Below are 12,058 nucleotides of genomic sequence, written 5' to 3'. Positions count from 1 at the left end.
AAAATATGTTTAGATCTAAGGAAAGAATAGAAAACTTTACTTTTAGAGAGAAAATAAACATTCCTGTGATAGGAGAAAAATCTGACGAGTTTAGTTTAGCAATATAAAATAGGTACTCCCAGCTACATGATGAGAGGAAAGCAAGTACATAAGAAATGAAAAGAAATTAAGATAAATTTGTATTGGAATCAGCACAGGAGATATGTGGACAAGTTCCTAAACAAGATCAAGGAAAACTATCAGAAAATACCAAAAACCTAATAAAGGAAAGATTTTAAATGAGGGTAAACTCCAAGAGAGATAAAATAGAGTTAGCAGAACTATCCAATCCAATGAACAAACCAAAAACCCGATATATTAGTAAACACAATTAGAAAAAATTGGGGAAGCACTAAAGAAAGGAAGAAGCATCAAATTGATGAAAAGAAGCTCTGGAACATGGCGCTAACAGATGTTTACTTGAAAGGATGAAAATGTAAATATTATCAACAATAGAGATGGAGTAATAAAAATTGCAGAAGATTTCTATACAATGCTATGCAATAGTGATATAAGAAATAACTTTGTCAATAGAAATAATGAAACACCTGAGCCAGTACCAAAAGAAACAGTAGAAGATCTAAAGAAAGCATTAAATGGCATGAAAAGAGGTAAAACAGCAGAAGATGCTCTAACAATGTATTTGATAATAGATGGAGTTTTCATAGTAGTAAAAATCACCTGAACTTTACACAAAATGTCTGCAAGTATGTTCAGTATCTCATCATCATCTCCTCCTACGCTTATTGACGCAAAGGGTCTTAATATCTACAGCTTGGAAAAATTTTATCTTTATACTAAATCACAAAAAAGGGATATACAAAAGACCTAAAAAATTACAGCTCAATAAGTTTACCCTTCGTATTATATAAATTATTTACAAAGATCATATTAGGCCCAATAGAACGACAACTAGACTTTAATCAATCAAGAGAGCAGGCAGAATCTATAGTATAAGAGGGGATTCAACAATCGACCATATTCATGTAATTAACCAGTCAATGGAAAAATCAACAGAATATGACAAACCACTATTTATGCCATTTATAGACTATGAGAAAGCTTTTGATTCTGTCAAACCTCAGTATTAATGAAAGCCCCACAAAGACAAGGAATAGATGAATCTTATTTTAGAACATTTGAAGATATCTATACAGGGAGTACAGGAATCCTAAAACTACATAAAGAAAGAAAATTCCGATTGAGAAAGGAGTTAGACAGGAAGACTCCATCTCTCCTAGGTTATTTGCAGTGTGCCTAGAAGAAGTTTTCAAGAATTCAGACTGGGAAAATGTAGGGAATTAATATTAACTAGAAATACCTTAACAACTTGAGATTTGCAGATAGCATAGTTGTGTTCAGGAAATCATGGGAGGAATTACAAAAGATGATAGATGATTTGAATAGAAAAAGCAGAAATGTAGGACTGAAAATTAATACGAGTAAAACTAAGGTAATGTTCAATGAAAATGCAGAGACAACAAATAACAATTATGGACGAACCTCTAGAGATTGTTAATGAATATACATATTTAGGAGAGACTGTAAGTGTTTCCTCAGGACACGAGACCAAAATTAACAGAAGGATAAGCATTGGATGGGGAGCTTTCGATAAACAAAATGAGATTATGAAACATAAAATGCCACTTTCTCTAAAAAGAAAAATATTCAATCAGATGGTCCTACCAGTATTAAATTATGCATCAGAAACGTGGAGTTTTACTAAAGCCTTAGAACATAAAGCTAGTTACAACTCAAATAGTTATGGAGAGAATTATGACAGAAAAAGAGCAACATGGATATGAGAGTAAACTAAAGTAGTATATCGTACTGATGGTTTTTAGGATAGGAACACTTTTTACCCTAATTTTGATTGTTAGATTGCTGATATGGCACAAGGAACATAGTGAGCAGATACATAATTCCAAATTTGGATTCTACTTAGTAAAAATATATAAAAAAGATATATATATATATATATATATATATATATATATATATATATATATAAATATAAATATATATATATATATATATAAATATATATATATATATATAAATATATATATATATATATATATATATATATATATATATATATATATATATATATATATATATATATGGGTGTGTGTGTGTGTGTGTGGATGTGTACATACATACACATATACATCTAATATATGATTGTAATATATATATACATATATATATATATGTATATATATATATGTATATATATACATGTATATGTGTGTATATATACATATATGTATGTGTGTGCGCGTATGTTTATGTGTGTGTAAAATTACTGTTTATGTGAATAAATATGTCATTTGATACGATCCCAATGATTTAACATGGGTGGCAGACCGAAGACAGTGGCCCAGAAATAAAAGCCACGGCGCAGACGAAGCATTCTAGTTTCTGAATATCGGTTTACGTCAACCCGAGCAGGTAACTCGTTGTCTCAATCAAGTTCCTACTTTCTGCGCTGCTTGGAAGTCTAATGGCCTCTCGGCTCTCTCCTGGCAGGTGAAATGAATTCTCGGTCTCTTTGTGCCACTTTGTACCTATTCGGTAGCGTTGTTTCTTCATTTACATTTCTTAATTAAAGGAACCATTCAGTGTTTTAATATACAGTAGTACTATATCTCAAAAATGTTTTCATATAATTTTTCCTATGTGCATATATAAATGATGTGTACATACACAATATGCACATACATAGATAATAGATTATATATGGTGTACCCGATTCGTCAAAAATTACCTTTAAATATTTGGATAGACATGCATACACATGTACACGTACCCCCTCTTACCAGGGTACGACTACTCTCTCTCTCTCCCCTTACCCGAGCGATAGAGCTGAGCGTGACTGGATATATATATATATATATATATATATATATATATATACAGTATATATATACATATATATATATATGTATATATATATATATATATATATATACAGTATATATATACATATATATATATATGTATATATATATATATATATATATATACGTATAAATACATAAGACATGTATATGTGTATTCCTGAATATACATGTATGTATATACTGTATATATATATATATATATATATATATATATATATATATTATACTATATACAGTATATATATATATATATATATATATATATATATATATATATTATATATTGAACAAAAACAAGTGCAGCCGTTTCTAGTCCACAGCAGGACAAGGCCTCTAACATGTCCTTAGCTATGTCTGGGGTTTGGTCATTTTCATAACCACGCTGGAAACTGCGGTTTGGTGATGGTGAGAGACATTGGTCTGATCGCTCACATCAAATCTACCAAGTATGGGTAGCAAGACCTTTTCACCCCGATAAGGTATCCCCACTAAGATATATATATATATATATATATATATATATATATATATATATATATATATATATATATATATATATATATATGAGTGTGTGTGCGTATTATGTTAAACATATTTTTGCACCATTAGTAAATATTATTTTTTTCTATTTTCTGTATACTGTATTTTCACAATGTTTTTTATGGTAGTAGGAAGGACCTATTATTTTCAGATAGATGACTTGTTTATCTAAATACTTGGTACTCTAAAATGTCCTTCCTGCTGCTGCTAATGATTGTTTGATGGTTTGTTTGACTCCTTTTTATCTGAAGCTAGATGGGAGAGGTAAAAGAAGAGGTCATATTTCGGACCAAGACTTTGCTAGAGTCTGAGCTACAGCAGAGAGTATGCAACCTTTAAAATTAGGAAGACCATATTCTTGGGTTCTCACTACATACTTTTAAGCTGTGCAGTTTGTGCATTGTAAGGCTCACGTCCGGATCCCAGACATTCTTCATTCATGTGGATTCTTACTGCATCAAGTCTTTCATTTCTGTCTTCTTGCTTGGACTGACAAGGTGATTACCAAGCAATTTCAAGGTAACTGTGTTTGGTAATTGGAGTCAATCTCTAGATTCTTGGTATTTTCTTATCGAGATAGCACTTCCCTCTTGCCATAATTTGATATTGTAGGTTTGGCGTCCAAAGTATTTTCTTCTCCTTAGGTCAGGGTTTCCAGTTACTCCTTTCTTCTTAGTGGTACACTTTGTTCACTATTATTCGCGTATCGGTAAATGCACTGTATAGATCTACAATATTCAATTGGTTATCATTTTCACCATTTTATATATCTTATGAATTCAATTTATTTAGACTAAACAATATTTCAAGATATGTATATCATTCAGACTTTGATCAAGTGTCCGTAGCCAGGCGGTATTGTCCAATAACTGAATGATTATAGCCCTAGCTTTTTTACAGCAGGTAGCATATTGTGACGGGCCGAGAGAGGAGTTGTGAAATCAAAGGCAGATTGGAAACGACTGAGTTATATTGTTGTGGAACACTCTCCTTATATACAAAACCTCAAGGCAACAGGACATGACAAGTTCACAAGACAGACAAAATCACAGAGGAAAAACCAGACTTGAATTTTCATGTTCGTTTTAGTGCGAGGGAAGAGCGAAGATACAACCATAATATATACAAAAGGAATTATGTACAATTGTGTGAAACACGGTTGGTACATGGCTCCCCCCCTAAAAATTACATACTGTACATGTTAAATAGGGCGCCCTGATCTAGAGAGGCGAACTGTAGGCGGGTCATCTGGCAGAAGATAAGCAGGTTTTAGACGATCAATGGAGACCCAGTCTTCTTTGCCCCGAATGTTTAGGAGGAATGCTTTCGGACTGCGTCGGATCACAAGGTAAGGTCCCGTGTAAGGGGGCGTTAACGGTGGCTTGCTGGTGTCGTTGCGCAGGAAGACGTGCGTTGCAGAGTGCAAGTCCGTTGGTATGTGATGCTTCGCTGGGGGCTTGTAAGTCTGGCGGCACGGAGTAAATTTTCCCACGACGTGACGTATGCGCTGGAGATCGTCGGAGGAGGTTGTAGAAGGAAAAAACTCGGCAGGGACGACCAACGGGTCGCCATACACCATTTCGGCTGCCGAGACGTTGAGGGCGTCTTTAGGAGTGGTCCTTAGTCCAAGGAGGACCCAGGGAAGCTGAGTAAACCAGTTGCAATCCTTGCAGCGGGACATCAAAGCGGCTTTGAGGGTGCGATGAAAACGTTCAACCATTCCATTGGCAGCGGGGTTGTAGGCCGTTGTGTGATGTAGGGTGATGCCCAGGAGATTCGCTAATGACGTCCATAATTGAGAGGTGAAAGTGGTTCCCCTGTCAGAAGTAATATGCTCAGGGATACCGAATCTTGAAATCCATCCAGAGAGTAAGGCAGATGTACATGAGGCGGACGTTGCAGTTTCCATGGGAATGGCTTCAGGCCAACGAGTGGAGCGGTCGATGACGGTAAACAGGTAACGATGTCCTTGTGATGTGGGTAGGGGGCCTACAACGTCGACGTGAATGTGTGCGAAACGACGCTGAGGTTGAGGAAAGGTGCCCACTCCTGAATCCATGTGTCGATGTACTTTGGAAGTTTGGCAAGAAGTACAGGCACGGACCCAATCCTTAGCATCCTTAGAAATGCCGTGCCAAATGAACTTTGCCTTCAGCAGCTGTGCAGTAGAACGGCACGAGGGATGTGAAAGGCCGTGGATGAAATCAAACACCTGTCGGCGCATGGGAGCAGGAATCCAAGGTCGCGGTCTACCAGTACTGACGTCACAGAGGAGGGTGGTGTTGGAGTTTTCGAGGGGAAAATCCTCCCAACGGAGGGACGTGCAGGATGTCCTACAAGCTTGATACTCTGGATCCTGTCGTTGGGCTTCAGCCAGGGCGTTGTAATCCAATCCCAGTTGAACGGCAGCCAACGTGTTTCTTGACAGGGCATCGGCAACGGGATTCATTTTCCCAGGGACGTATTGGAGGGTGCAATTGTATTCAGCCACGGCGGAGAGATGTCGTCGTTGACGGGCGGACCAGGCGTCAGACTGTCGAGTGAAGGCGTGCACCAGAGGCATGTGGTCTGTGCGAATGACGAAGGGCGTACCTTCTAAGAAATGGCGAAAGTGACGGACAGCCAGGTGCACCGCCAGCAATTCTCGATCGAAGGTAGAATAACCCGATTCTGCCTTGGACAGTTTTCTGCTGAAGAAGGCCAATGGGCGGGGCGAGCCTTTGACCACCTGCTCGAGTACTGCACCAATAGCGACGTCGCTGGCATCGGTGGAGAGAAGGAGAGGGGCGTGTGGGATAGGAAAAGTGAGAGCCGCAGCAGTTGATAGGGCCTTCTTTGCATTGCAGAAGGCCGCTTCTTGAAGGGGACCCCACTTCAAGTCCTTTGGCTTGCCCTTGAGGGAGGCGTAGAGGGGAGCAAGAGTGGCGGCAATGGCTGGCAGAAAGCGGTGATAATAGTTGATCATGCCCAAGAATTCCTGCAGAGCTTTGACGGTCGAGGGCGTGGGGAAATTCTGAACGGCTGCTACCTTCTCAGGGAGGGGATGGACTCCTTCAGGAGTGATACGGTGCCCTAAGAACGACACTTCGTTGGCGCCAAAGGTACACTTGTCGTACCGGACTACAAGGCCGTTTTGTTGCAGGCGGTCGAGCACGATGCGCAGGTGACGGAGGTGTTCCTCTTTTGAGGAGGAGAACACAAGTATGTCGTCCACATAACATACACAGAAAGGGAGGTCCCCTAAGATGCCATCCATGAGACGTTGAAACGTTGCCCCAGCATTACGAAGGCCAAAACAGGAGTAATTGAAGGTGTATGTGCCAAACGGAGTGGTGATGGCGGTCTTGGGGATGTCTTCTGGGTTCATAGGCACCTGATAATACCCCTTCAGGAGGTCGAGCGTAGAGAAAACCTTTGCTTTGTGCAGGTAGGAGGTTACATCGGCAATGTTTGGGAGGGGGTAGTGATCCGGTTCTGTTTGCATGTTCAGGCGCCTGTAATCCCCGCACGGACGGAGGGAGCCGTCTTTCTTCAGAACGATGTGTAAGGGTGACGACCATGGGCTGGAGGCCTTTTGGCAAAGGCCCATTTTCTCCATTTCGGCGAACGTCTGTTTGGCGGCTGCCAATCGTTCCGGTGCCAGACGTCTGAATTTTGCGAAGACTGGGGGTCCCGTCGTCTTGATATGGTGATAAATACCGTGCTTAGCAGGAACCGTGGGCGTTTGGCGAAGTTCTGGACGGAAAACTTCCGGGTACGACGTGAGGAGGTGGGCGTAGGCATCCGTGGGTGCGCTGATGTGGAGAGCGAGGTTAGAGGGGGCGGGTTGAAGAGGTGTCAACAAGTACGAGTCCGCGTTGACCAATCGTCGGTGGGCGACATCGACCAGAAGGTGGAAATGAGAGAGGAAATCCGCACCGAGGATTGGCATTGTGATGTCAGCAACGAGAAACTTCCAATTGAATTTACCGTTTCCGAACGATAATGTGAGGTTCTCGTAACCGTAGGTGGGTATCACAGATCCGTTGGCAGCTACCAAGCGGACGTCGGCAGATGTAGACAGACTACGTTGTGCCTTGAAGAGTTTCCTTGGCAAAAGAGAACGACAAGCACCCGTGTCTACCAAAAATCGCACGCCCGTTCCTGCATCCTGTAAAAAGAAAAGATTAGAAACATGGGAGGCCACCGCCACAAGCGATGGCCTACTTACACGTTTTTTGGCCACTGACAATCTTTGGCACATTTCTTCGCGGTTGCCCCGAATCTGAAGTGGTAGTAGCAAAACTGCGGTGGATGGGAGGTAGTAAGTGGCTGTAGAAGTCGTTCGTTGGGGCGCGAGCGATTGGTGGGTGGTGGGCGGCTTTGTTGCCGCTTCGGCACGTCACGGGGTAGGCGTGTATGTCCTACGGCATTCATGTCAGCTTCGGTGTACGTTGAATAGGCATCCTCGTCGTCAGGGGTGGAGGCGTTGATGGAGGTCTTGAAGTGGCTGTCCATAAGGGCGTCGGCTTTGGTCATCAAGTCCTTTATGGGTAAACTATCGACATCGGGTATGGCAGCGCGCACAGGTTCAGGTAAACGGCGTATCCAAAGGGCACGGAGTAGGTTCACCTCACGAGGAGAGCCGTCTGCGGCAGGTTGAAGGCGAGCGATACTGGTCATTTCCCTGAGGGCAAGCGAAGCCCTTTGGTCCCCCAACGGTTGTTGCGAGAGCTGAAAAAGCTTTGCTATACGGGCGGCTGGCGACGGCGAGTACTGTTGCAGAAGGTATGATTTGAGGTCGTCATACGCTATTGGGTTGTCTCCTTGTTCACAAAGCCAGTCGGATATTTCTGGGAAGGTGTCCTCGGGTATCGCCGCGAGAACATAATCCGCTTTGGTGGTTGAGCGAGTCACGCCCGATACGAAATTGGACTTCTGCGCGCTGAAACCAAGCAAACGCCTCTCCGCTGGCAAACGATGAAAGTTTGAATGGAGAGGCCGTAGCGCCAACTGCCGTAGAGTCCGTCATAGTACCAACGATGGAGGGGCGAGGGGGTGGGGGTGGAAGGCGGTGGAAGCGAGTCGACTTCCGGGGTCACCAATGTGACGGGCCGAGAGAGGAGTTGTGAAATCAAAGGCAGATTGGAAACGACTGAGTTATATTGTTGTGGAACACTCTCCTTATATACAAAACCTCAAGGCAACAGGACATGACAAGTTCACAAGACAGACAAAATCACAGAGGAAAAACCAGACTTGAATTTTCATGTTCGTTTTAGTGCGAGGGAAGAGCGAAGATACAACCATAATATATACAAAAGGAATTATGTACAATTGTGTGAAACACGGTTGGTACAATATACAATATTACTTTTTATTATAGTATAGTTATTCGTGGTAAAATTATAGAACAACACTGAACTACATTTCCTATAAAGAAAACTTTTCCTACAGATAATATTAAGCATTCAACGAATTTGACCTTTAATCAATATACCGTTCTCCCGTTAACTACAACCGCCCCCCCCCCCCCCCTCTCTCTCTCTCTCGACGGAAACAGGTAAAAAACCGGGACTTTGGGTAGGCGAAAACAGGAATAAAAACGTTACTTTCAAGATTTTTAAAAGGCCAAAGAACCTAAGACACCCACCTAACTTAGTAGTTCCATGGTCACAGAATAACAGGGAGCAAGACCCCGGACCCCCTTCCCAGGACACACCTATCCAAGTCACAGACCTAGCTGGGGGGCAAGCGCCCTCCAACCCCCTTCCAAGGTCACAAACCTACCCAGGTCAATGGGGGCAAGTTCCGGACACCCCTTCTCAGGTCACAGACCTAGCCGGCAGGTCACAATGTATGTACAAACGATCAAACAGGAGCAGACACGTATGGTTTGAAAAAAAAAAAAAGAAAAAAAAAGAAATAAGTGAAATAAATATTTCATGGGAATGGGATGCCAATATCTTGTGTAATTTTTTGTGGATTTATTAATAGTCCCAGAGAATAATGTATAGAGAAGAACAGGTTACGTTTACCATTATTTATCGATTCGTCATTAAATGCATTGATATTGCTGTTATGATGCTCGTGCTGCATTTGCAACTTCTATGAAATTAATTCCCTACCAGATGTTCAATGTAGGCTATCATTAACATTCGGAGTGCCAAAATTTTATGATTAATGTTTCTCTATAAAAAAAAAAAAAAACTATTATATACAGGTGAGGAAGAAATGCCCCCAGATTAGTTAATATTCAAACAACATTGTTTACTTTTAAATTATAATTGCACAAAATTTCTTTTTGGTTGATAAACTAGTAGTTTATGTGAATTGTATATTTTAGGATTCGTGCAAGGCTGAAAATTATTTTGGCACTGGTTGTTGGAAATACAAGAAACGTGAAATAAGAAATGCACCAGGCGTTAAAGGGATTACAGGCAAGATGTTGCAGTAATGTACATAGTGATAATGTGATCGAATGGCTGGCCAATGTTTGTAAGGTATGTGTTGATGAGAGAAAGATCTAAGTAATTAGGTGAGAGGAAACTTTACGTCCATATAAAGATAAAGGTGAGAAAAGCAACTATAAGAATTATAGGACATGAACGTTACATACTTTAACAAGGAAGGTATATGGTAGGGTACTGACTGAGAAAGTAAGGAAGATGACAGAACTGATATGAAAAGTGCATTGTGGGTTTAGACAGGGAAAAGGGTACGTGTACCGAAGGTTTTTTATGGATCAGTTATGTGACACGTTTGAAAGTAAAGAGGAAAAAGCTATAAGTGATCCTCAAGGAGGAAGTGAAATGAAGAAAATAACGACTAAATTGAGCAAAACTGTTGTTAGAAGGGAAGAAGCTTAAAACATAGCTATTGTGAGAATCTACGCAAGGAAAAGTGAATAGCAAGATAGCGTAAGATCTTATTCGTACTTATGAATTATTTTTGGTATGTGAAACAAGCATAGGGCCCATTGAGGTCGATGGGTTTCGATCCAAAAAAGCTACTACTGTGATGAATATCACTAAGTACCGTAAATTATATACAATGTGATCTCAGGTGCACGTTTTTCCTTATTTTGAAGCAAATGCAATATATCGAAAAGTGGTATGTATAGGATACCGAATGATGAAATTACAAAAAAAAGGGAAAACCAAAATAGGTATTTTAAGTTAACCTGGTAAAAACTTTGAGTGGCTAATTTCCGAGATAATTCCATGTAATCAGAAGGTATTAAAATGCACCAAAGAAACTCCTTTTATTCTTGACTTCACTGTGAATAGGATCTCAAAGATCACCCAATGGAAATTAAATAAAAATGAATGGAATTACGAAGATCTGGTTGTAAGATGAAAATCAGTCTACTCAGAAAACCTAAAATTGGAAAATACTCATGAGAAAGATATTTAAAGCTTTCCAGATGGAAAAAAAAATGTACATCGTAAAAGACTAGAAGTTCATATCCAATACTTATCGTAAACGTAGCATGGTCTTTGAAGTGTTGCCAAATGTATAGTAGTGTGAAAAGTTTTCTCATCATTTAATTACTAGAACCATATCTTACAATTAATAGATTTGAAGATTATTTTTTATTGGTATTACCTCTTATCAAGGGGAAAGGGAATTTTTATTTCATCATCATCTCCTACGCCTTGTACCAACCGTGTGTCACACGATCGTACATAGTTCAGTTTGTGCTTGTATCTTCGCTCTCCCCTCGCACTTAAAAGAACCTGAAAAAACATGACTGTTTTTCTCAATGGTAACGGTGTTGATTTTGAACATGCAAATTCTTGTTGCCTTGAGCTTTTGTATATAAAGGAGAGTGTTCTATAATAAACTCACGCAGTTGCTTTCAACCTGCCTTTGAGTCACAACCTTCTCCTACCACCGTCACAGCCTATTGACGCAAAGGGAGTCGGCTAGATATCGCCAGTCGTCTCTATCTTGAGATTTTAGTTCAATAATTCTCCATTCATCACCTGCTTTTCGCTTCATATTCCTCAGCCATGTAGGCCTGGGTCTTCCAGCTCTTCTAGTGCCTTGTGGAGCCCAGCCGAACGTTTGGTGAACTAATCTCTCTTGGGGAGTGCGAAGAGCAAGCCCAAACACTCTCCATCTACCCCTTACCATGATCTCATTCACATATGGCACTCGGGTAATCTCTCTTATAGTTTCATTTCTAATCATGTCCTATCATTTAACTCGTAATATCCTTCTGAGGTCTTTGTTCTCAAATCAACAAAACCTGTTGGATATTGTTTCATTGTCATACCACGACTCATGTCCACAGAGTAACTCAGATCTCACTAAACTGATATATAGCCTGATTTTTATATGTAATTTCATGCGATTTGATTTCCAAATTTTACTTAACCTAGCCATTTGCTTTTTTCAATCTTTCACTAAACTCCAATTCTAAAGACCCTGTATTAAAGATCATAGTTCTTAAATACTTAAATGATTCTACTTCATTAATCCTTTCTCCTTCCAATGATATCTCATCTTCCATTGCATATTCCGTTCTCATCATCTCTGTCTTTCTTCTATTTATCTTGAGCATCATCAGCATACTCTAGGTCAGGTAA

At 40.3% G+C, this 12,058-nt stretch overlaps 1 protein-coding gene across 1 annotated transcript in view; it reads right to left on the bottom strand.

Annotated features, from left to right (window-relative positions):
• Positions 1 to 12,058, bottom strand: part of LOC137642677 (serine protease ami-like) — a 90,609-nt gene that overhangs the window by 59,169 nt on the left and 19,382 nt on the right. The window lies entirely within an intron of this gene.

Source organism: Palaemon carinicauda, chromosome 6, assembly GCF_036898095.1.
Source record: "Palaemon carinicauda isolate YSFRI2023 chromosome 6, ASM3689809v2, whole genome shotgun sequence".
NCBI classification, from domain to species: domain Eukaryota; kingdom Metazoa; phylum Arthropoda; class Malacostraca; order Decapoda; family Palaemonidae; genus Palaemon; species Palaemon carinicauda.
The sequence above is the reverse complement of the archived record's forward strand: the minus strand, read 5'-3'. Positions and strand labels throughout refer to the sequence as shown.